Source organism: Lynx canadensis, chromosome D3 (assembly GCF_007474595.2).
Source record: "Lynx canadensis isolate LIC74 chromosome D3, mLynCan4.pri.v2, whole genome shotgun sequence".
In the NCBI taxonomy this organism is placed as follows: Eukaryota; Metazoa; Chordata; class Mammalia; order Carnivora; family Felidae; genus Lynx; species Lynx canadensis.
Genome location: NC_044314.2, coordinates 26399255 through 26424192, shown reverse-complemented (window position 1 = coordinate 26424192; position 24938 = coordinate 26399255). Strand labels below are relative to the sequence as shown.

Sequence of the window (24938 nt, the reverse complement as noted above, 5' to 3'; positions counted from 1 at the left end):
GAGTGCTTCAAGGCAAGCGGGTAGGATGCCATCACGGGGGTTGGGAGAAGAAAGGGATGCTGGGTAGAATTCTGCCATGTCACAGCTGTGCACTCCGCCAGCCAGGGCAGCCTGGGCCCCTATGGAGCACGACTCCATTAGCAAGCAGCTATCAACTCCTCCTCCTATACCCCCCTCTGAGAAGTTGAGACAATGGTCCTCTGAGAAGGTGATGCTCAGAATTGTCATAGATGAACGTCAGGAACCATCTACTCGAGGGCCCTCTGAATTTTTCTTCAGCCGGAGAAGCCGCCTGGTACAAATAAAATTTTGTGCAAGACGAGACACACGCACAACTGTTTTTGGATCAGCGCAGTGAATCCCTTTGAAGAACACCAATCTAGTCCCGTTTCTCATTTTGAAAACGGAAACTCAGGCCCAGAAAGGCCAACCTGTGTTCTCAGTCTCCATCATAAACATCTTTCCTACAACTGGTTTCCTCTTCAGTACTTCGTGGGTGGGGCCCGGGGCACCTGTAATCTGTTCAAAGGTTTCATAGGCGATCACCTCTAATCAGGTTTCGGGGCCGCTGCATTACGCACTGGTTTGAAGGTGAGGGGCAAATTCGTAGCAGAGCCTGACCCAAGCTGCTCCTGGGGTCATACCGGCCAAAGTCCATGACAGTGACTTCCCAGAAGTTACAGGAATGAATTTCTGGTACTGAGGCTTACTTGTATTGAACACGGTGCCCCAGGATGGCCACTGACCAGCACGGCAGTTATGTTCTGGGGAACAGGTAATTTTTTGTAATCTTTGGCAGTCTTTCAAGCTAGGTGAGTTTCTCCGTCTCTCTCAGCTCAAATGTATCTTTGTTCAGAGTGTTACCCCAGCCAGTCCCACAGGTATGAAAATGGGATAAAATGATTTCATCACGGAGCTGAAGCCCCAGTGTGAAATGGAGCGCTAAGCCACACCAAGCAACTGTGGATGAATCTGTGGGCCTTGCTGGTGGCTCAGGGCCCCAGCAAGCAAGCAAGAAGGCAGCCTCGCATCGCCCGGTTAAGATGTCAGAGCTCTCCAACTTTCTTTGTGGTCCCAAAGGGGTCATCCAATGGAGTAAAAAGGTCAGGATCTTGGTGAAGTCTCCATTCAAAGCCCCAAACATTGAATAGCTTGTCCACATTCACTTCCATTAGGTCAATTTCTTCCCTTCCCAAGGCCTGGCTTTCCCATCAGCAGCTGTAGCTGGAGAGAGTGGGGCTGAGGTAGCCGACCCCACCGCCAGCTCTCTGGAGCATTCGAGCATTCTCTTTGGGAAAGAGAATGAGAGCACCAAGCCCCGTGCCATACTGTGGGACCCTGAACTGCTCTACCGAAACATACAGGGAAAACCAGAAGTGAATCCGGACACGCAGAGGAAACCCCAACCATGCAGGACGATCCGGAAGTCGAAATGGCTCTCACTGTAAGAATGGCAAACAAATGTGACTGAGCTGAATCCAGAATACTTCCTGGGTGGTGCTTCTTTGAGCACATAAACCCTTAGAAGGTACGACGGCTACAATAAAAAAGGCAGATACCACCAACAAACGTTGGCGAAGATGTGGAGAAGAGTCTGGGATCGTCACGTACTGCTGGTGGGAATGCAAAGTGGGGCGGCCGCTGGGAAAACCGGTCTGGCAGTTGCCCAGAAGGTAAAACGGGGAGATACCGTACGACCCAGCACTTCCACCACCAGGTAAACACCCGAGAGAAATGCTAACCTAGGTCCACACAAAACCTCGTGCGCGGATGTTCGCGTCGGCATTATTTACAAGAGCTGAACACGGAAACGAGCATCCAGTCCTGATGAATACAGAAATAAAACGTGGTATCCCCCCCCCCATAAGGAATATCATTCACAAACACAAAGGAATAAAGCACGGATGCGTGCTACAAATGGATGGACCTTGAAAACATTACGCAAAGCGAAAGAAGCCAGTCACGAAAGGTCACATGCTAAACGATCCCGTTGATAGGAAATGTCCAGAGGAGGCAAATCTGTTTAGAGACAAGAAGTAGATTGTTGGTGACCTAGAACTGGGGAGTTGAGGTCAAATGAGGAGTGACCGCTAATGGGTACAGAGTTCTTTTGTGCATGATGAAAATGTTCCAGAATTGACCGCGGTGATGGTTGCACATACGTGAATATACTAAAAGCCAGTGAATTCTGTACCTTTAAACGAGTGAATTGTGTGGTACATTAATTATATCTTAATGAAGGTGTTATTGTTAAGAACTTAGAAAATTTCCCATCATTCAAGCTCTGCTTAACGGATGCATCCTCCGCTAGACTTCCCTAAGGCCTGACTTCCCTAAGGCTTAAGGAAGGCCAGCCGTCAACACAAACTGGTGTCACGGTCACCTCTCCCGTGGTCTTTACCTGTAACTTCACAAAGACCAACGGGCCGACCTGTTAACTCCAGAAACCACTGAACAGTAACAGAATCGTCAGCCAGAATCCATAGCCAAGAAAGCAAGAGCCCTGGGCGTATGAGTGTGCCAAGTTCGGCTCTATGACATCATGTGGGTGGGTCACGTGTACATTTGCTTCTGGTTTGTATCTAATTTGAAAACGCCGACATAGACTGTGTACTCTATTATTAGGCAACTTTTCCAGGTTGGAGTCTCAGTGTTGTTTCACTCAGTTTGTTCAGAGGATGAACTCACTTCTCCACCGACGAGGAACATCCCGCCCCAGGGTGCTGCCCTAGGACGGGCAGGCAGCTTCTCTATTCTGCGCTCCACGTGGACAGGAGCCAGGCCACCACTGGGGGAGAGCTCTTAACCCGCAGGGGAAGCTTCCTTCTCCCTAGCCGGCCTCCTGCATGGCATGGCGGAGGGGGCGCAGGGGTGACTACGAGCGGGTAGGGGGCCGAGTTGACTTGCTCTCCCAGACAAGGCCCCGATATGGGGGGTGGGGGGGTCTGCCAAAGGAACAAAAGGGAGTTCGACGGAAAGACGGCCCACATTCCTCTTTTTCCAAACACAGGCTCAAGATGTGCAGAGGGAAAGTTAAATTATGTGGCAATTTTCAAAGTCATCCACTGAAGATAAACTCTCCCTTCAAAGGAATTACTCATCTCACTCCATCATGATACCTCAGGGTCTATCAGTATTCAAATTTATTAAGCAATGACATGGAGAACGCATTGTTTAAAGGTCCCATTTCATCACCCCCATTCCCCAAGCTATTTTGTTTTGTGCTAAGTCATGAGAAGTCCAGCAAGTGAAAAATCAAAACAAAAACGAACAAGCACACGCGTGCACGCACACACACACACACACAGATGGGGGGAAAAATCCTTCGTGGAAGTCGCTGTGAGGCAGGCAGCTTCAGAAAGGAAAAACACAATCTCTGACTAATATGAAGGAGACTCCAAATTGCCCTTGGCAACCATCTCTCAACCTCAGATTCCCCTCCCTCTATTCATCTCTGAAGTTCCCAGCCAAAGGAAAATAAACTGAACAGCTCTGTCCCTGGCCCAACCTGTAGGGCTGCACGGCTGAGAAAGAGCTAAGCAAACAAACATCCCCATGCAATTATACACCTGTGTAATTGCTGCAAACAGGACAGCCAGTTGGGCGCTCGCCACGCTTTCCAGGCTGATAATCTCAACATCGGGAGAAAATGCCTATATTCAGGCACCGTGACATCAAAAGGGAATGCAATATGGTTTCGTGACCCCAAACACAAGAGATTAAGAAAAAGCAGGTGCGGGGGTGGGGGGGGGTGTGTGGTAGGGGCGGGGTGCTGGGGAGGAAGAAGGAAAACGCCATCGAAACTGTCCCTCCCGGAAGTCAGTTCTAGAGAAGGAAGGCCCCGGAACATCACTCAGGTGGGCTTAGCTTCCAGGCAAGATTTATCAGTTCACCTTCCTCACAAAAGTGATAGTTAATTTTAGAGGTAGTTATCTTACGCCTGTTACATCGCTGAAGATGGAAGGAGAGTTAAGAGGCCAAATGTCCTAGGAATATTTATGGTTGCTCTGTCTCAAAGATTCATCTGACACCATTTTATGAGGACGGATATGTCAGGTCGGCTCAATGGAGATGGACAGGAACAGCAGGAAATGGCACTGAAGTGGAGACACGAGCAGGTGGTCTTTACAGCTGAGCCCTGAAATGCCCTGGAAGGCTAGTGCAAGCCTCCATGAGGATTACGGATGGCCGAGAGACGCGGGGTCCAGTGCTGGCTTTGGTACCAAGTCCTGCGAACTTGGACAAGCCTCCCCGGTGGTCGGATGAAGGTCAGAGAGCTGGAGCTCCAGACCTGTGGGTGTGGAAAGCGCCACCCCGGCCGCAGAGCAACAGCTGATGCATCAGGGGGGCAATGTTCTGGGGCATTCCCAGCCTGGCTGGCCCTGCTCCAGAGAGGGGCCAGCCCTCCTGGAGGCTGCACAGGGTTCTTGTCATCTCCAGCTGGGATGTGCCAAATCTAAAAGCTCATCTCAGAACTGGAACCCACAACCGGAAGCTGATAATCTGAGCCACAGGGGGTTCCAATAGCTTCCTGGATACTGTGTGCACCCCACAGCGTCCTCTTGAGCCAGGGATGAGTCCCTGTGACTGCAGCCTGGGGACAGCTCATCATTCCAACTTCCCACCCGTCCTCTTCACCCAGGCTTCCTGCCGCTTCTCCTTCAGGGCAGTGCTTCTGGAACACCTTGCCACACACTGTCGCATTTCATCCACTCAATACCCGCTGAAGGATGTACTGTTGCTATATTCCCACTGAATAGAGCCCAGGGACCGGGTGGGGACTTCAGCTACGAATGTATGCCCAGCACTTAGCAGGGTGCCTGGAATCACACATTAGACAAGACAGTCATTGTTGAATAAATGATTGACTGACGGAGTGGAAAGAAACCGAGGTTCAAAACAGTTAATATTGTGTGTAACACTTACGTACTATTTCGTGTTGTGCTGTAATTATATCAGGGGGATTCCTGGGGCGCCTGGGTGGCTCAGTCGGTTAAGCGTCCGACTTCGGCTCAGGGCATGATCTCATGGTTCGTGAGTTTGAACCCCACGTCGGGCTCTGTGCTGACAGCTCGGAGCCTGGAGCCTGCTTTGGATTCTGTCTCTGTCCCTCTGTCCCTCCCCTTCTCGCTCTCTGTCTCTCTGTTTCTCTCTCAAATATAAAAAAATAAAATAAAACTTCTGTCAAGGTGATTCCCATCTCCCCAACTAGAGTATAAGATTCTAAAGGATGTGCGGTGTAACAGGCAGTTTTGATTCCCGGCTCTGTCACTTATAAGCTGGACAGCTCACTTAACCCCTTTAAGCCTCAGTTTCCTCATCTGCAAAGTGGGGCTGGTCATTCATACCCGACAGCTTTCGTGGTTCACAGTAGATAATGTGTGCCAAGCACAGTCTGGCACCTGGTCTCTCAATGCCCCGTCCCTTTCCTTCCTGCCTGCACCCTCTCTGGTTTATCTCCCAGCACAGACATGACAAGATAGGCCTAAAGCTCTGTGACCTCCACGCCTTTGCTCTTCTGGTCTTCCTCCTTACCAGGTCCTGCCCCAATACCACTTCCGATCTGCAGCCTTTCTTGACATCACTGGCTGCCAAAATGCCTGTGTTCAGATCCCAGAGTGGCTCTCCTAGAGGTCTGTTGAGGACAGTCTACTTGCTACCCAGGTTCGCTATTCTTTGCAACCCTCATCTCTCTGTGCTGGCCACCCCTCAGTGGTGGCTCAGGTCTGAGTCTTGTCTGTGTCTCCCCAAGGTCTCGGGGGGGCTTGGTGTGATCCAAATCTCCCAATCTCATGAAGTTCTGGAACCTAGGCTGGTGGCCTCAGGGCCCAAGTGGCACTGGGGTCCTATGGTTCTGGGCAAGGAGCACTGGACTCTGCTGGTCCCCTGGGACTCAGTCCCTCCTCACTGTAAACTGGGGGTGCTAAAGATACTGCCCCTAGTGGTACCCTCCCCCCCCCAAGCACTAGCCCTAAGAGACAGAGACCCCAGCCGTTTTGGGGAGGGTGGCTTTCCTCTCCCTTTCAGTCCAGGCTGGGCCTTAAGGGCAAGAGGGTCAACCAGGGCAGCCAGGTTACTTACTGTCCTTTCCTGGAGATCTATCCAGAGGGGGTTCCTGACCCTTGTCATCCCCCAGGACATCACTGGGTGGAGTGGAGCTTAAACTTGAATCCAGCAGGGCCATCCCCTCCCCTCCCACAAAATCTTCAATCGAATCTGGAGAAAACTGCCCGATTGTCTCAACCACTTCCTTCCCATTTTCAAAATTCTGCATTTAGAGGGATTGGAAGGGTTATGCCCACAGCCTGCCAATGAGTCCTCGGAATTCATTAATAACAAGCGTTAAAAGAAAGAGCGCAGTCGTCCCCTGCCCCACCTGCCCGCAGCCAGAAAAACACAAGCCAGAAACTGGGGCAACCGCACCGGGCGCCCCCCGCCCCCCCCCCTCCGGAGTGCTCACCACAGGCACGAGAAAACCGCCCCCACTCGGGATGCTCCGCGCTGGGCTCTTTGCGGAGTGCTTCCCCGGCCCCGCCGCGCCCGCTGCAGGGAACCGGGCGCTCCGGAGGGCGCCGCGCGCGCGGGCGCCGGCAGGGGTGGGGGCGCGCGGGGCCGCTCCCTTCCGGTCTCCAGGCCCACCTGAGGCTCCGGGAGCTTCGAGACCCCGGCTGGACTCCACGGGCCCGGAGGGAGTTGTCCCGCCCACCGTGCCCAGGTCGGAGCGCAGGGAAGGATTCCCCCGCCCACCCCCCTCTGCCAGCGGCTCCCGCCCAAGGATCGCGACGCGACCCTCTCCAGCTTGCAACGGCGACTCCTGCCAGTCCTCCCCTTTAATTTCTGCCCCCCCGTCCGGCCCTCGACTTCTGCCCCGAGTTGCCTCTGCTTTTGCTCCTCGTCCCCCAAACCCAAGTTTTGCATCTGACCCTGGGGAAGCCCGAGGTTTTTTGGAGGGAGGGAATTTAAACGATCCGCGTCTGTCCGCCACTCCCTTCCGGAGCGGCCCTCGCGCCTCGCTGTCCCCTCTCCCCGCTACCAAAGGCTGCCCGCGAGGGCCGCGGGCACGGAGCAAGCCAGGAGAGTTGCTCTACAGAGTTCCAGACTCTCTTCTGCGTCCGGCCGGGAGGGACGCGGCCGCGCGCCCCGCCGGTAGCCCAGGAGCCCCGGCCCCCGTGTCCCCGGCGCGCTCGGCCGGCCCGAAGCGGGTTTGAAATTGCTGCCGTTGCCGCCACTCCCATCCGGCCGGTCGGAGCCCACGCCCGGGGCCAGGGGGTCCCCGCGGCGCCCCGAACGGCTCCCCCCTTACCTCCCTCCGCCGCCCCGCCGCCCGGGCCGGGTCGCCGCACACCCACCTGACCGCCCCGGGGGCGCTGCGCTCGTACCCGGGCCGTGTCCTGAGCGCCGCCAGGGTCCCGGGCTGGGGATCCACGCGGCAGCGCTGCTCAGGGGAGCCTGCCGCGGCCGGCGGGAGGTTGTCATTGATTCGCGCTGGGCGAGTTAAGCCATTCCAGGAGTGGTTTTGAAGAGAGCACTCCCACCCCTCCCTCCAACCAAAGTATTTGGCAGGCAGCCCCTGTCGTCCACCTGTACTGCTAAGCGCGGGACAAGGACCAACTTCACTAGTGGCGCTTTAGGCTTCACTTTAGAGCACGCAAACGAAGCTCTTTCCTAAAGGTAAAGCAGAAATGAACGTAGGGATGGTAAAGGATTCCTCCCCACCCCCCACCCCCCCCCCACCCCGCCTCTCTCCTGGTCTCCTCAGTTATTTCTTCTTCCCTCCGAATGTTTCACAAAATGCCTTACCACTTTTCTCAAACCAGGGCAGCCTTTTATTATTATTGTTTGACTCAGTTCTGTGTGTCTCTTGTTTTTAAAGGCAATTTTACTTCCATTTGCCTGAAACCTGAGCCCAATAAAATTACCAGAATTACGTCTTCTGCTCAAAGGGTCTTGAATGTAACTTCACCACATCAAACACTGTACTGCAAGCATTCAAGGGGCATACAAAACACAGGGAAGCGCAGGAAGGAAGCACAGAACGGCAGCTCCCTCCACCAGGGTGTCCACCTGGGTTTGGCCCAGGTGGAGTCAAGGGGCCTGCGCGGGGGCACCCGCGGACAGGGCTCACCCACGGCAAACATATCTGACAGGCTTTCCATTGCTTTGTCTCCATTCGAAGCCTGACTCAGAAATGCCAACCGGAGATCCAACAGTCCGCGTGTGGGGTGGGCCAACCGCCAATCACAGGGAGGTGTGGCTACAGCACCCTCTCCCAAGCTGCTCCTTAAAGCCACATTCCCTCTTTCCTCTGGAACTGTCCTTCACCTGGGGGAAATCGTCCGTTAACCCCTTGGTACCTAGGCTGGCAGTTCTCAGAAACATGGGAGGAGCCAAGGGGAGCTCTTCTTCCCTGGTGATCAGCATCTCCGCGTGCCATGGAGAAGCCCCACAAACCAAAGGAGACCAATGGGGGTCCTGGCCCTCTGTGGCCTCTGCCCCTCTTCCAAGGCCAGGCCACTAGCCTTAAAGTACCCCAGAGTCAAAGGTAAATCCCAAAGGTCCGTCAGTCCGTGAAGGTCAAGAACGCTAGGAAGATGGTTCCGACTAAAATATCTCCTCCAACAGGTGCCCCCTGCCTGAAATTCCAGTGTTAGTGATTCATTCCTTTGTGAGCCACGCCCTGCACAAAGCCTGTACCAGGCAGGCAAAACTGCTTCGGGAAGGTAGGAAGGGTCTCTCCCTGTGGTTCTAAAACTGTAAATACCCATGGGCAAAGGCAAAGATGAGTCTGTCAGTCCCTGCTTGCTGTGGTGGGAGGGCCATGGATGGTGTGCGAGGCAACAGAGGGTCTCAGAGCCAGGGAGGTGTGGAGTAGGGTGGGGAGGGGGTGCTAAATCAGGGAATCAGTCACTGAAGTTCAGAAGGGGAAGCACTTAACCAGGGCAGGTGGACAGTTTCCAAGACTGGATGACTCCATAGCTTTTTATCAAAAACCACGTACTCCCGGAACACCCAAGCCAAAGAACGAAAAGTCAAATCCCTTTGTCCACAAAGTCGCTAATTAAATATCCAATCATGTGTAACTCCATACTCCACTCCCAGACCCGGTAGGCAAAAGTGCCACCACATGACCTGGACGGAATCAGTATCGGTCCAGAAGTGTTTGTCGTGCACCCACAGGGGTTTGCCTCAATGTCCTGGGCAGAGGTGGGGTGGGGTGGGTGCCGTGGGGTGGGCCTCACGTCTGGTGGGTGGGGAGATAAAGCACCGAGGGTTGGCCAGTGTGGGGCAGGGCCCATAGCGCATGGTGCAGGGTCCATCAAGACAGGGTGCTAATTTTGCACAGCAGACAAGGAGCTGAGAACAGTCAGGAAGACAGGGATCATCTGGAGAGGGCTCCAGGAGGTAGGCTAGACGGCTCTGGAAGTTTGTGCTACTGTGAGCAGGAAGGCATGTCAGGTGCGGGAATGAAGGCTTGGGGAGGGGGCAGCCGGCCTGGTTGAGAAGGCTGTCGAGGTGGGTACAGCAGCAGGTCGGGGTCTGTGTGATGGACCCAGTTTATAGGTGCAGCTTCTGGCTGAAAGAGAGCGCAGGGCAGGGACTGCTTTCAGGGGAAGGAGGGAGGGAGGGAGGGCTGGAGCACGTCTTTCAAACCCAGCTGGAGCTGGATGTAGGCAGAGGGGTGGTGGAGGGAGGCTGCCAGGAGGGGTGGGGGAGAGCTGCGGTGCCTAGCCCAGCCTGCCCCCAGGCGGCCCCTCCTAGCAGGGCTCCAGCCCCAACCGAAGGAGTGTCTGAGTAGGCCAGTGGGTGGTGCCAGGGCCGAGGATACTGCGGCCAAGAGCCTGGGGGGGAAGGGCTGGCCACTCTCCAGCCCACCGGCTGGGCCCCCGCAGTGGACAGTGAATGTCATCCCTCCCCCCCTCCCTCCTCCTTAATCACTGTCTGTGTGTGCCCAGTTGGGACACGCCCTTCGGAAGGGCTCTGGGCAAAAAGTGGAGAGCCCTACCCCTTGGCCCCTCCAGCCTTGCCTCCTTGTTCTCAGTCTCCGTGCCAGGTGCCTCTTGGGAACAGAAACATAAAGGCGGCTCTCTCGGAGGGGTGGGGTGGGGTGGGGTGGGGGAAGGGACCGAGAAGGCGACCAAAGCCACCCACAGAAGGGGCTCTGGGCTGGCCGGACTCTACATCTGTTATTGTGCATTTCCTTTTGGGATGTGGCTTCTTCCTGGGCCCTCTGTGGACCCCTCCCTCTCGCTCCCCGCCCCCCACTCCTCTCTCCAGTCTTTCCCACCCCCACCCCTCTTCCTGGGTCAGGTCGGTCAGAACTCTTGGAAACAGGCTGGCTTACAGACGCCTTGCTTTTCACATCTGCCTCCAAACCCACAACTCACTCTTGTTCCAGGGAGGGTGAACGCTCCTTCTTCAACCACCCAGCACGGCTCAGAGGGCTAAACAGAAGCCCAGTGAGCGAACCCGCTACTGTCTTAACTTGAAACTTCAGTGCTGCCTGGTCATCAGCGGTGACGTAAGCGCACAGACGGCTTCTGAACGAGCATGCACACACACAGGCTATGTTTGCACACATGTACAGAGAGGTGGGTACAGAGATGAGCCGTACTACCTAGAACTAGAGATAACACATATCTATTGAGGGTCTACCCCCGACTACAACCCTGCAACCGCACCAAGAGACAGATCCTCTCATACCCCGCCCCCCCCCACCCCCCATGCTACTGATGAGGAAATAGGCTCAGAGAGGTCTTGCCGCTTGGTCAAGGTCACAGGACTTGATAAATTGTAACATCGGGCGTGATACCGCAGTCTTCGGAGCTCTGGTGCCCAGGGACGCTGGGGTGGCTCAGTGGGTTAAGTGTCTGACTCTTGATTTTGGCTCAGGTCATGATCTCAGGGGTTTGTGAGTTCGAGCCCTGAGTCGGATGGACTCCCAGCTGACAGTGCAGAGGCTGCTTGGGAATTTCTCACTCCCTCTCTCTCTCTGGCCCTCCCCTGCTCATGCACTCGCTCGCTCTCTCTCTCTCTCTCAAAATAAACTTAAAAAAAAAAAAAAAGAATTCTGGCACCCAAAGGCTGCTTCTGGGGCTCAGCTCTGGCTCTTTGTCTAGCTCCTACAGCCGGTTCTCTTAGGAGTGGTTTGCTTTGCTGATGTGTACCTCAGTTTCTCCAGCTGCTGATGACTCTCACCAAACCAGGAGGCTATTATTAGCCAGGAGGAGGCTGAGATGGAGGGTGGACTAGTGAAAAGCACCAGAGCAAGTCTTCCCTAGAGAATTTGCACAGCAATGGTTTTGAGTGTTACTCAGACGGGAAACTCAGAGCCACCCTCGCTGCCTCCCCGTCCCTCCCAGCCCGCACCCCACCCCTGCCGATCCATCCATCCGCAAGTTTATCTCCAAAATAGATCTTGAATCCACTCTCTTCCTGCCACCTCCTCCACCACTGCCCTCTGCTGGGCCACCATCCCTTCTGGCCTGGACCTCTGCAGAGACCGCCTAAGTGGCCCTCCTGCTCCCATTCCTGTCCTGCTCCTTCAGCCCAGGGCCACAAGGCTGCCTGGGTAATTTTCTTAAAACGTGCATCTGGTCACATCACAGGACACTTCAAGTGCAGTCCAAACTGCTCGCCACAGCCCCTGAGGCTCAGCAAAATTCCTGCTTCTCACTCCAAGCTCACCCGTGCCTTCTGCCCCCATCCTCTGGTTGAGTTCTTTGTCCTTCCTGTTGTGGGACTTCGCATGTGCGGATTCCTTGGCCTGACATGCTCGCCCCCTATGCCAGGTCTTAACAGAAACATTACCTCCAGGGCACCCGGGGGGCTCAATCAGTTGAGTGTCTGACTCTTGATTTCGGCTCAGGTCATGATCTCACGGTTTGTGGGTTTGAGCCCTGCATCAGGCTCTGAGAGGACAGCGTGGAGCCTGCTTGGGATTCTCTGCCCCCCACTCTCTCTGCCCCTCCCCTCCTCACGGTCAGGTCTCTCTTTCTCTCTGTCTCTCTCAAAACTAAATAAATAAACATTAAAAAAACAAAGGAAAAAAAGAAACATCACCTCCTCAGGCAAGCCTTCCTTGACCACCACAGATAAAGTAGAAACGTCCCTCACCATCATCTGTTTCAGACCTTTGATCAAAGCACCCATGCCACGTGCATATTTTTATTTAACTGCTTGCTTACACGGAATTATTTTCTGACTGTCCCTCCCACTAGAATAGAGGCTGCTTGTGGGCAGGGACCTCGTGTGTCTTTTTCACTGCGTGTATCTGAGACACGATAGGCCCCTGGTAAACGCGCGAGGCAAAGATTTGTTGAGAGAGCCTCAGATCTGGGAGACAGGCAGAACGGATCTAGTTCTGGATCTGTGCCCTCGAGGATGTCACACGGCCTCCCAGATCCTCTGCTTCCTCCTCTGTCAATGGGGGCCATGGATGAGATGATGACCCAGAGCCTTTCGAGGCCTGGTGCTCGGCAGCTGGGTGGGCCTTCGCTCTCCAAGAAACTACAAGCACCGTTAAATAGACAAGAAGAGAAACTTGGCCATGCTGTACCTTGGATGGCTTTGAGAAGGCTCTGCTTCTGTTGTCCGTCCTGCTGACACTTTAGACAAGTCAGTTTGTGAGGACTTAGCCTGCTCAGGGCCGTGACTGGCCACCATCCCCACAGCACACCCTGCCGCGCAAGCATGGAAACTGGGGCTCGTCCAGAGAAAGCAGTTACTTCGGAGAGAACGAGCACCAAGTCAGGGCAGATTTTATCTAGGGCTTTCCGTCCCAGCAGTCATGTTCCCCCCAGCGCCCCCGGTCTGAGGCCTGACCTCCGAGGATGTCACCTTGTGTGGGTGCAGTGCTTTAACTCCCAGTGGCTTTCTACTGGGCCTTCCTACCTGGCCTTCTTCGCAACAACCCGGGAGGGCAGACCGAGGAAACTGAGACGCAGACCAAAAAAGTGAGTGAGTGGCAGAAAGGAGGCCTTTGAAATCAAGGAAGAAGAACTCTAGTGACATTAATATTCTTTATATTATATAAATATAATTTGTAATTCATATATTATATATGAATATGTGACTTTAAGAGAATATTAATATATATGAAATATATTTGAAAAAAAATACATGAAGTTCTCCCATATTAGAGAAAATTCGTGAAACAGAGGAGAGAGGGTCCCTCATAATCATACCACACTAGACAGGGTGGATACTTGTAGCATTAGAGCAGGTTAGGGCAGTTAGTCTGGGTCTTAGTGTCCCTCGCCCTCACTCCCCCTCCCTCTCTCCCCCTCCTTCGCTTCCCCTGCCTCTCTCCCTCTCTCCCCTTCTGGTTCACTCACCAGAGTGAATATTGGCTCCATCTGACGTCCCACTTTGCACTTCTCAGGTGCTCCACAAATGTTTACTTAAATGTTGAGGCAAATTGAGAGAAAACTCACCCTAGCCGTTGGGGCAAGAGGAAGAGGTTGCACTTCAGGGGTGCCAGCCTCTGTCTAGGTGGCCCTGTGGCTTCCCAGTTCCGAGGACACGCCAAGTCCTCACTATTCCGAGCTCCCTGCTCGAGCCATTATCTATTATCATCATCGCAAGGGACTTTACCGCGATGAGAGGCTCTATCACTTTCATCCACAGATCAGATTTCACTGAAACGCAGTTACATGCCGATTTAAATAACAATCCGTAGCTGTTTAGCATCAGGAACAGAGAAGGAGCCTCGCACTTTGGATCTAGGCTCTGCGCTGACAGCCCTTTCTGTGGTCACAAAGGTTATCCAAATCTGCCGGTTGCCAATGCGACACACATTTCTGCCACCATGTTTTGGGAGGGGGGCAGACCCAGTCATCCGGAACCTCCTGGCAGTGGGCCAGGCTCCTTGACCAAACTCTCCCCCTCTTGGAGCACGCAGAGGAGATCCGGGGAAGCAGAGCTGTGGCCGCCTGGCCTTTGGCTGCCCTGTCCTTTGGGAGCTGGAAGGTGAGAGTGGGGCCCAGAAGGGAGGCTGGGATACTTGGAGCTGCCTCCTGCTTCTCAGGTGTGCTGAAAGACCAGCCAGAGCTTGCCCTGACCCTGGGCCCTTGGAGGGGAGGTGCTGGCTGAGCACGGGGTCCCGGAAGTGCTCCCTCTGGGGAAGCTAGGGGAAAGTACCCCACCTGGCTGGGACTCTGGGCAGGGCTCAGAGTCTGGCCGCCTGTACAATAGACAGAGTGAGTGGCCGGGTCCCAGCCAGCTGCCGCTCACAGCCCCAGGGCCCCAGGGTTGCCAAGACCTCGCCCTCCTCTCGGATTGTGGATTGTATTGGGTGACGCAGTTAGGCACCCACGGTGGGGGGAGGAGAAAGTGCCAAGAGCCTCCAGGGCTCTGGGTGACTGGGCCTGTCACCTCAGAGCTGGGAGCCTTGGGGAGGAGGAGGGCTCAGCCAGGACCTGGCCAAGGGGGCAGCGGAGGGAAAGGGGGCAGCATTACCTGACAGGGGAGGCAGGTTCCTCCTCCCTTCTCCCTCCTCCCTCCCTCCCTCTCTCCTCCCTTCCTCTCCCAGGTCTGTAGTAATTGCCTGTTTGTGCCCCACCCCCACTACTCCAGGCTTTGGCTATAAAGTGGTGAACATGTCAAGATCTCCCCATCCTCATGGAGCTGACCTTCTAGTAGGAAAGACAATGACTAGACAACCATCTGCCAGGAAGTCAGGTGGGTGAGGCCGCCATCACTGCCCCCCCCCGCCGAGAAGCGGGGAGAGCCAGGACTGCACCCCATGCAGAGTGAGGACACGGAGTGAAGGCAGGGGTGACTTACCCAAGACCAACCCAGGAGAAGTGGTGGGGCTGCTATGCACTCAGTGCTCAGTACTCAGTGCTCAGTACTCCCAGCACTCTCCCTCTTCCCTAGCTCGGCCACCGAGCAGACCTATCTGCAAAGCAAAACTCTGTGCCCCTAGGGATACCATTTTTTTAAAGGAGGTGTTTATACCCAGAAAACTAAAAAACAAAAATCAACTAAACTAAGAAGCTCAGGCTAGGCAAAGAGCTAACTCCGCGGTGTGAAATGACACTCCTGAGACAGGAGCCTGCGGGTCTAGACAGCCTGGGGAGCTGAGGGCCAGGCGACACTGGCCGCAAACTCTGGCCTTGACCCAAGTTCTCTTTACTGACCCTGGCGAAAGCTGGCCTGTCGCTCCTGGGTCCCCGCAGATGTGTGAGGGCCCCATCACCCAACCGCGCTGTTGGTACCCTTTGGGCATCACAAATACACCCTGGGGGCCCATGTGTCCCTTCACAGCGGTCTGACCAGGAAGAGAAAAGGCAGTGTCGGGAATGAGGAAGATGTGGGCAGGACCACGTGTGTGCATGTAGGTGTGTGTGTGCAGGGGTGTGTTGGGGGATGTGGGAGGGTGTATACCGAGGGGCCCAGCGAGTGGAAGGATGGGCTGCTGGGCTGGGCGGCTGATTGTTGATGGGGGAGGGGTGTGCACCAGCAGTTTCTCTGTTGGATGAAGCAGTGGACAGGCTCTGACACCCTCTGGATGCTCTAACTGGCGTTAGAGCGTGCTCAGGCAGAGGTCGGCCTCACCCCTAGAGCTGGTCAGCATGCCATTGCCAGGGACTGCTGGGTACGGCCAGGACAGCCCGCAGCCCTTCCCCAGGGCCAGACGAACTAGGCAGGCTGGAGGGTCAGCACAGGGACCCTCCCCATCCTGTGAGGGTGGCAGGGACCTTCTCATTGAAGCTGGCACCTTCCATAGGTCAAGGTTACGGCTGCAGGATGGACGGGAGGACAGACCAGAACTGAATGGCCACTATGGAGATCAAACCCAGGCATGGTGATGCCTTTCCGAACGTGGACCTCCGATCCTCTGCTCGAGTCTCTGGGCAGATGGTTACAACGCAGATTCCTGGCACCCCCCACACCCCCACGCCCGGCCCACTGAATCAGAATCTGAGGGACGTTGTCATTGACATAAGTCCTGCAGGTGGGTGCTGGGAGGCGGGGCCAAGGAGGAGGTTTTCCAACTGCTGGACTGTTCCTTACACGTTCTCCGCATCAGCCAGTTTCAACAGCGGCAGAGCATGCCAAGGACTAGAGACACCGCTGTGCAGGTAGCTGTCCCTACTCTCAGGCACTTGGGACTCTTCCATGTTATGGATAATGTGGGCGTGAACATCCTTATGCACGCTTGCCCTTATGCGGACTCGTGCCTTAAAGTCCATTCTCAGAACAAAGGACGAAAAGGGTATGAACATTTTTATGGCTCCTACCATAATAGCACTAAATTGCATTTTCCAGAAAGGCTGCACATTTGGGCCAACACCTGCAACGTGCAAGAGTGTCGATTTCATCACAGTGCTGCCAGCATTTCCACCCCTCAGTTAAAGATAAGGAAACTGAGGCTGCATTGCTGAAGTGACCTGTGACCTATGTCAAGTGACACATTCAGTCCGTGCCAGAACTGGGACAAGAACCCAGGGATTTCTCATTCAGGGGCCAGGATGTTTCGACACGGCCGACTTCCTCAGTCTCCAACCAGGCAGGAGGGAGAAATCAAGTCTGGCAGGTCACTCTCTGTCCCCCACCCCTCCCTGCCAGCTCTGACCTCAGCTAGGAGCTCACGTTTCAGTGCATTTCATTGTTTTTCTGCCTGTAAAACCGGGCCTCTCCCTTGTCTGCTCAAGCTCCACATCCTGAGTGAACTCTCTGATTCCTCCGAGGAGGCCATCACATACTTGAGCCGTGGGTTAGATGCAGATAAGTGGACGGGGAAGGAGTGGGACAAAGGCGAGGTGACGGTCCCGGGGAAGGACAAAGGCCAGGCCAGATTGGCCAGAGCAGTGGGGGCCCCAGGGGGAAAGTTAAGACGCAAAGGAGTTGGGGCCCAGGGTGGCAGACAAAGGAGTCCAAATGGGGGGCCTTGAGCACATGCCTAGGCCTCCATCTGCTACTGGGATGTGGGTTGTTCCCATGAGAAAACTGGGTTCTGGCTTTAGCCGGGGTGGGGGGGGCAGTCCTTACCAAGGTGTCTGGGGGTGCAGAGGATTCCCAACCCCCCAGCTAATCATATGGAAATTGCATGAGTATGTGAGCGTGTTCCTTTTTCTGGGAAGACAGCCCATAGAGCTTAACAGATTTTCAAAAAAGTTTATGACCCCCTCTAAAAGTTCAAAAAATAAAAGTTAGATGAAAAGTGGAAGTCATTGAGAAGTCAGAACTGTCTGTTGTAGGAATTATATATATGTTTTTACCCAGGGTAAGGAGAGAGGAGATAATTACAGGTGGTCCTTCTCAGATAGGTTGATGATAGATGGATGGATGGATGGATGGGTGGATACATTTGATAAATGAATGGAAGGAAGGAAGGAAGGAAGGAAGGAAGAGGGGAGGGAGGGAGAGAGGGAGGGAGGAAAGAAGGAAGGGAGGGAGGAAGGAAGGAAGGACGGGTGGAAGGGAGGAAAGGAGGGAGAAAAGGAGGGAGGGACAGACGGAGGGAGGAAGGAAGGGAGGGAGGAAGGGAAGGAGGGAGGGAGGAAGGGAGGGAGGGAGGAAGGGAGAACTTTTTGCAGAGACTGTAAAGAATCAATATTCGTACCATCTAGGTTTCTTACTTTCCAGTCACTGCCCTCCAAAGATGCTCCTAGGCAAAGATAAAGCCTTCTCAAAGTGGAGAAGCCATTTAGTGGGAAAAGGGGATTTGGCTTCACAACTTTTCCAGAACTATCTCTTGCGTAAGACGGGATGCGCTTGAAAACAATCACAGCAAGCCCTTCTCAAGCACTTAGTGGGTGTTCGGCACAGTGCTGAGTACTTTAGGAGTATTATCTTGTTTACTGCTCAGCAGCCCTGGTGGTTTGCACAGTATCATACCTCCCATTTTACGAGGGAGGAAACAGAGGCCCAGGGATGTAATGTCACTAGCCCCCAAGCAAACAGCTGTAGCTGAAACAGTGGGTACTGGAAGCTAGGTGGGCAGGTCCGGAGCTGGGGCTAGATACAGCCTTAGAGAGCAGTCACGTCCTGTCCTCAGCAATCAGCCCCATATTCATCTTCCACCAAAAAACCTGGACCATGACCACTTGAACCCTACTGTTCTCTATGCCTTCAAAGGGATAGCGCAGTGAATATACTTGAAATTACCCAGGCTGATTGTCTATACTTGCTAAAAAAAAAAAAAAAATGGTAATAGTAGACGTAGTAATAGTAATCCCTCCCATTTACTGACCATCTAATAAGAGTCAGAATATATATATGTATATATATATATGTATATATATATATATACATATATATATACATATATATATATATATATATATATATAAAGGCTTTATGTTCATTTTCTTAATCGTATCCTTACAACAAGTTTCCAAAGTGAGTATCAGCATGTTCATTTTACAGATAAAGGTATTGAGGTCCAAGGGGGTCTAAATAGCCTGCTGGAGGTCAGCTAGGAAGTGGAGGGGGCTGGACTGCACTCACACTCTTTTTCTGCGTCTCTGTCTCTTGCTGGGTAATGCAGAGCACAGAGGTACAGGAGCTGGCTTCCTTCTTGGGGCCTGCCTGATGACTGGGGCACAGAAAAGGCCCAGGGGGCTCACTGCCATGGTCAAAGGAGAAGGAAGGAAGGAAGGAAAGGAGGGAGGGAGGGAGGGAGGGAGGAAGGAAGGAAGGAAGGAAGGAAGGAAGGAAGGAAGGAAGGAAGGAAGAAGGAATGGATAAAACATAGCCTATGCCTCAGGCAGCACCAAGATGATAAATTACCCAAATCTAGAGCTGCAATTTCAAAAGTCCTACAAAAAGGGGCAGTAGCCACTGGCGCTGTGAATCAATCCACCCTGAGCCACTCACTCGAGCGTACATTCAGAGGCATAACCCAAGTGTCTTTGGAATTTGGCTATATAGTCTTTGAGGCCAAGGTTCAGTGCCTCATGAAATGTTCTTGTGAAGTTCATGTGCAGGTGGGATCATGGTCCTTAACTGAAATCAGTGGTTGTTTCAGTGCATCCCTTCTCTGGGGTTTTGATCTTGATCTGAAAACCCCAGGGCCTGGAAAGCAAGAAACGCAGTGGGCAGTAGGGATGGCCAACCCCGAGGACAGGGCCAGGGAGGTGGGGGTAGATGAGGTCGCAGATGAGGTTGTGGCCGGGAAAACCTGAAGGGGAGGACTACGCCAGTCTTGTCAAGTCCAGAGGCCGAGCGGGCACAGAATCTGAGAAGTCTTTGGGCACAGCACGCTGCCTGAGTTCCAAGTAAGCAAGCAAGGTCACGGCTAGGCACGATGCCAGACGTGTGGCCCTGTCACCTGGGATCCTACCAAGCAGGCACAAATAGGGGTCAGGAGTCTATCTGAACAGCTAGGAGGTCAGTTAAGGCAGGAGGAAACAGTCTGGGTTGGATCCCAGGCCCTGGAGGGAATGAGAGGAACCTCTCGCAAAGGACTCAGTGAGCCTTAAGGAAACCCAGGCATGGAAGACAGGGTCTGCCCTCTGGGGCAGCGTGAGGGCTGAGCTTGGCCAGGGAGAATGGGGATCCCAGGAGACTGTGGCTAGTGACCGCACTCCAGAAACCAGGCCAACCCCACAACTGCCTTTCTTCCATGGGGGTGGAAGAAATCCACCCTGGTCAGTTCTCAGAGGGTCGCTCTCCCGACTCTACAGTCCTCTCAGCTCTGGCATTTCCTTTCATTTCAGAAAATAAAACTTTGTGTCTCTTAATATTCAAAGTCATCACATACATTGAGAATAACCTTATGTGTTTAGGATTCTATTGTTATTCAAGGCACTTGTTTTCACCCCGTTTTCCTCACTAGCCATTTGATGGTGAGCACCCTTCCATGACGCACGTCCCCCATGCCCCTTCCCTGCTTCTTGCTATCTCTCGTCACCTCTTACCTGCAGGTGCCTCTGGCTGGCATCTGGGTATTCAGATTAAGCAAGACACCCTCCAAACCACATCGTCACTGCAAAGATGTTCAAGCCCTAGTCCATTCATGGGAATTGCTTAAACAATCTGAAGACATTTGCGTAACAGAAAGTTCCAGAGCCTCTCGCCCGCCCGACAGTGCCAGGCATCAGGCAGTGCTGCTTCCGTGAGCCACCAAACACGGAAAGAGCTGATGCAAAGCCGAGTGTGCGTTAGCCACCCTCCATCCTGTGTTCTCAACTGCTCCAGCTGGTTCCGTGATGTAGGTTGGAAACCAAAAAACTGTGTAAGTTAGAATTGTGTATGAAACAAGAGCCGATGGGCCCCCCAGTCACACCGGCCCCAGGAAATGAGCATGACAACCTGTTCTGTGACTTCTTGGGGTTCAGTATGGTTTTATGTTCCACTCAGGTTCTTGGCTCCGTCCCAGATAGAGGAGGAAGCCAATTAAGTGATGCTTCCCTCGTAATATTCTCTGTTACATTATATGGACTTTACTGCTTTGAAGTTGCCAATTATTTCCTTCTTGCTGCCGTAACATTACTATGGCGTGGGGGAAAGACAGATGCTTCGAGGTTCCGTGTTTTACTCGTCCGCCCAGGCTGAGAACCACTGGTTTAGGGCAGCCAGGACTATTCTAGAAACACCAGACTTTCAGATCTCCCTCAGCCCGTCAGAGTTGCAAGGCTCCTCAGAGCCCCTAAAGACCGGCACCCTCGCCTTATCCCTAAGGAAATAGGGTGTGTCTAAGGTTACTAAGGAAACTATTGCCTAATCTGCAACCATCTCCCCCAGAGGAGACCTTATGAAATGATTAACAATGACATCCTGGGGAGGACTGTGTGCATTTCTAGCCCATCTTCTCTGGAAAGGATTTGAACCAGCTTACAAACGTGCCTACAAGTACATTTGTAGGCAAACGTATGTAAAAAAAAAAAAAAAATTAGGAAGAGACAATAAAGCAAGCGGAAAATAAGGAAGAAGATAGATCTGGGTTTAAGATCCGCACCCAGAACGAACACCACCGAGATGGGTGTGCCCAGTCCGGGACGGCCATAGATTCCATACCAAGACGCCCAACCATCAAGACTAGGGGAGGTACACCAGCCCCGTGGGGCTCCACTTTTCCTGTTCTCTACCACTTCCTACTTCCCTCTTCAGGCATCAGTTTTCCGGTCTGTCAAATGGGCAAGTCCTGCCTTGTAGAAGCGTTCTGAGGCTCCAGTTAAGTCTCGTATGTAAAAGAAAGCACTCGAAGAATATGGCGCCCAGAAGGGACTGTCATTTTCTTTTCTTGCTGCCTCCTGGTAATGAATTGAACATTACTCATTTTCCTTGGCCACATGAGGTGGCCACCAGATTTTAGCTGCTGTGGTTGGTCAAAATGAACTCTATATCCATTTTAAGAACGCAAGGGGCGCCTGGGTGGCTCGGTCGGTTGAGCGACCCACTTCGGCTCAGGTCATGAACTCACGGCTCATGAGTTCGAGCCCTGCATCGGGCTCTGTGCTGACAGCTCGGAGCCTGGATCCTGCTTCCGATTCTGTGTCTCCCTCTCTCTCTGCCCCTCCCCTGCTGACGCTCCATCTCTCTCTCTCTCTCAAAAATAAACATTAAAAAAAAAAGAGAAAAGAAAAAGAACATAAGCACCGTCCAAACACTGGATGAGAAGCCTTGTAACATCTTTCTGAGCTCCAATTATGCCAGTTTTTACCATCACACCTTTCCCCCTTTCCTTGCTTCAGTTGGAGGGGGGTGCGGGGGTGGAAATCAAGGTACTTGGGAGCCACAGGGAATGTGAAATTCTAAAGTAAAGTTTAAGTGCCCTAGAAAAATGCCTGTTTTCTGGCTCAGGGATGATGTTGGGCAATAAAGAGGAGAGAGGAGGGTTGAGGAGAGCAGAGGGAGCCCCTTCAGGGGCCTGTCCGGGTGTCCTTTGGCGGGTATGGCACCTACCTGTCGTCACTCAGACGGTTTCCCCAGATTTAAGCTTTGGGGGTGGGATCAGGCATCTTCTGAACACAGGCCAGCATTTTAGCTGAAAGCTGACTAGTGCTTAAGATCGGGCATGTTGTGATTCTAAATGGAGAGTGAGGGCAGAGGGGCCACCGAATCTCGGGGGACAGAGCTTCAGGGGCCTCAGCTGGCCTCCTCTATGCGGCATGTGTTATACTCACCAAGGCGAGCCGCTCAATATACAAGGGCGCTAACAGCAAGAACAACCATACAACTACCACGATAAGAGAAATGTCATACAAATAACACACACCTGGTCTGTTTGGTTTGGGGTTGAACATGAGAAGGTCACGGTGGGCAAAGGGGGTCCAGCATCCTCCCTGGGAAGTCACTGGCCCCTCCTGCTATTGCTTCCCACGCCTGCTGCACTGTGAAAGAATAAACAGCAGGTGGATAAATCACCCTCTTCGGAGAATGTGGTCAGATAAGAACCAGCCCTCCTGTCTGTAGAGACCTTTGCACGTCCCAAGGCTGCCATCTGAGGGGGGACCACGGGGTTACGGGTGGGATCTCCAGTCGACAGATGGGGAGACAGATCTGGGCTGGTGGAATTATTTGTCAAATCATCAAAGATCCGGTTGTCCCAGGGGAAAGGCAGCCTGTGATCCCAGATGCGAGTGTGGATGCTGGAGCTAGACCCCGAATGTTGGCTCTGCGATCACTCACTGTGTGACCTTAGGTAAGTTCTCTCTCTGCCTCAGGTTCCTCATCTGTAAAAGGCGTTGGGTGCTTTACCCGAGCCAATATTGGTAGAGTGCTTAGAACAGTCCTGACACCTATCAGGTGCCCTATGAGCGTGTTCAACCCAAACTCCCAGTTCAAAGCCTGACTCTGCAGCCCCCAAACCAAGACAGAACAATGGCAAGAGCCCAAGTGTGTGTGCTCCACCGTCCCACAGAAGAAAATTCTAATCCTACTCAGTGTCAGCCCAGCGGCACCGCTGGGGGTGGAGGGAGGGGCTGGAGCCAGAACAGGGTGGGGAGCGGGCACCTTCCCCAGGGCCTGGGGACGGTCCCACTTCCTTTCCCTTCGAGGTCTTGCCAAGGAGGAACACATGGGCTCGATAAACGTGTGCCAAGCAGGAACGAGATGGTATCTGAGCCGGACAAGCGGACAAGTTCAATGTGCCCAGGTTCCCAGCAGGGGCAGACACCCGCTCCCCCTCCCCCGCCGGCTTGGGCTTGGCCCTCCTTCTCCTTCTCCTTCTCCTCTTTGCTTTGGTGGATTTGTTGTAGCTGCTGCCAAGGGCACCCATCAGGAATGACAGGTGGTTTGCCTTTGGGGAGGGCTGCAAAAGTGTCAGGCAAACAAGCCGTGGCTGGCTTTCTCATGACGCTGGCCCTAACAGGCTACAGGCTGAACACGGTTTCCCAAAAGCCACCGGCCCATGCGCTTCAGCGCAGGCTCTGAACTGGGACGCAGGACTCCTGTTTCTTGGCCCAGCTCTGCCTCTATGGGCCTGCATGTCCTTGACCAAAGACTTCTTCCTTCCAGGTGTTCACTATTCTCATCAGTAAAATGAAGGCCTTGGGTGGGGTGGGGGGGGGGGGGGGGGGGGCAATGAACTTGAAGGCCCTTTGGACTCTCCCATCTATGAATCTGGAGCAAGTGTGCTGGGGCTAGAGCCGCACAGCTCTGAACGGTTGCTGGTGGGCGTGGGCGGTGTGCCGGGGCGTTTGTTCATTCAACAAACACATGGAATGAGTGTCCCCTGTCCCTCTTGCCCTGCCGTGGTGGGAACAGAAGAAGGCAGACTCCAAAGGTAGAGGATGGCAAGGAGAGGCCCAGAGGAAGAGGGCCAAGCATGGTCTTCGCCTCACTGCTTGGTTCACCCATCTCAAGGCCTTGAAGGCCCTGTTTTAGTGCTGGGGGAGGGGGAAAGGGGCGGTTTCAGGGGGAACACGAAGGTGAAGGCAAGTCCCCAGAGGTGGGCGTGAGAACCAGGGGCCTGGGGAAAATGAGGCCGGGTCAACTGCTCTTACCTGCATCTTTCTCAGCGCATCTGCTTCCAAGCAGCCAATCAGAATGCGGAGCAGAGGGAGCGTCGGACCAGAGACCCCTGCCGCCCCGGGCACATCCCTTCCCCTCTCCCGGGCCAGTCCCTTCAACTGAAAAATGCCAGGACTAGACTAGTGACCTCTTCCACCCTCAGTCTCTGTGGTTCTCTTGGTTATTCGATGTCTGTTATGTACAGGCATTACTGGAATGGGGCAGGGGACGCAGGGAGATTCCTGCCTTCAAACAGTTCAACCCATGTCCTCACCATCACTTAACTAATGAATTTACTTACTGAGCACCTACTCTATGCCAGGCCCTGTGTTTACCTCTCTACCACTAGCTCCGAAGCATCTGGGGGGAGTAGAGGTCATGGCCTATCCTATTTTTTCTTTTTTCTTTTTCCCCTATCCTATCCCCTTTGTCCTGACACATAAAATCTGGCAATTAAAAGCATGAACCCTGGAACCAGACTGCCCTGGTGTGAATCCTGGTAGTTTTCTAATACCAACCTCAGTTTCCCTGTCTGTAAAATGGGAAGAATGATCATTCTTACCTTATAAGGACTCCTCTTGAGAAGGATTATAAAACTTAATGTTTATTAATTTAGCACTTAGCACAGGGCCTAGCATGTAGAAGGTGCCCAATAAATGTTGGTAAATAAAATGTTTAGCAAGGTGAACGGAGCTGACGTGCTTCCAGTCAAAATTCGTTATCACAATAACGCACACACCTTCCTCCTCACTCTGAGTCATGTGTGCGCTGTTTATCTATGATGGGCCGTGTTCACAGGCAGTGCAAAGGTGAACCTCACCACAGCCAAGCTCAACTATCCGAAATTCCAAATCACTGAGGTCCAAGTTCACGAGCTTCTACTGTAACCAAAAGTATTATTTATTTTAACCACTCATTTCGGTCCATTTCCTCTGCAAATCCTTTGCTAAAACTGATCATCGTAGCCCAACTGTCTTGAATTTCTCCTCCTTTTGCTCTTCCTGAGCCCGTGCTCAAAAATAGCCAACACCCCG

The 24938-nt window shown here is 53.3% G+C and overlaps 1 protein-coding gene and 1 long non-coding RNA gene across 2 annotated transcripts in view; one reads left to right on the top strand and one right to left on the bottom strand.

Annotated features, from left to right (window-relative positions):
• ZBTB7C (zinc finger and BTB domain containing 7C) overlaps positions 1-24938 on the bottom strand; it is a 152093-nt gene that overhangs the window by 100788 nt on the left and 26367 nt on the right. The gene's annotated exons all lie outside the window — the stretch shown is intronic.
• LOC115528700 lies at positions 14581-15784 on the top strand. The gene is made up of 2 exons (XR_003973355.1): positions 14581-14679; positions 15731-15784. It is a non-coding gene; the product is annotated as an uncharacterized LOC115528700 (long non-coding RNA).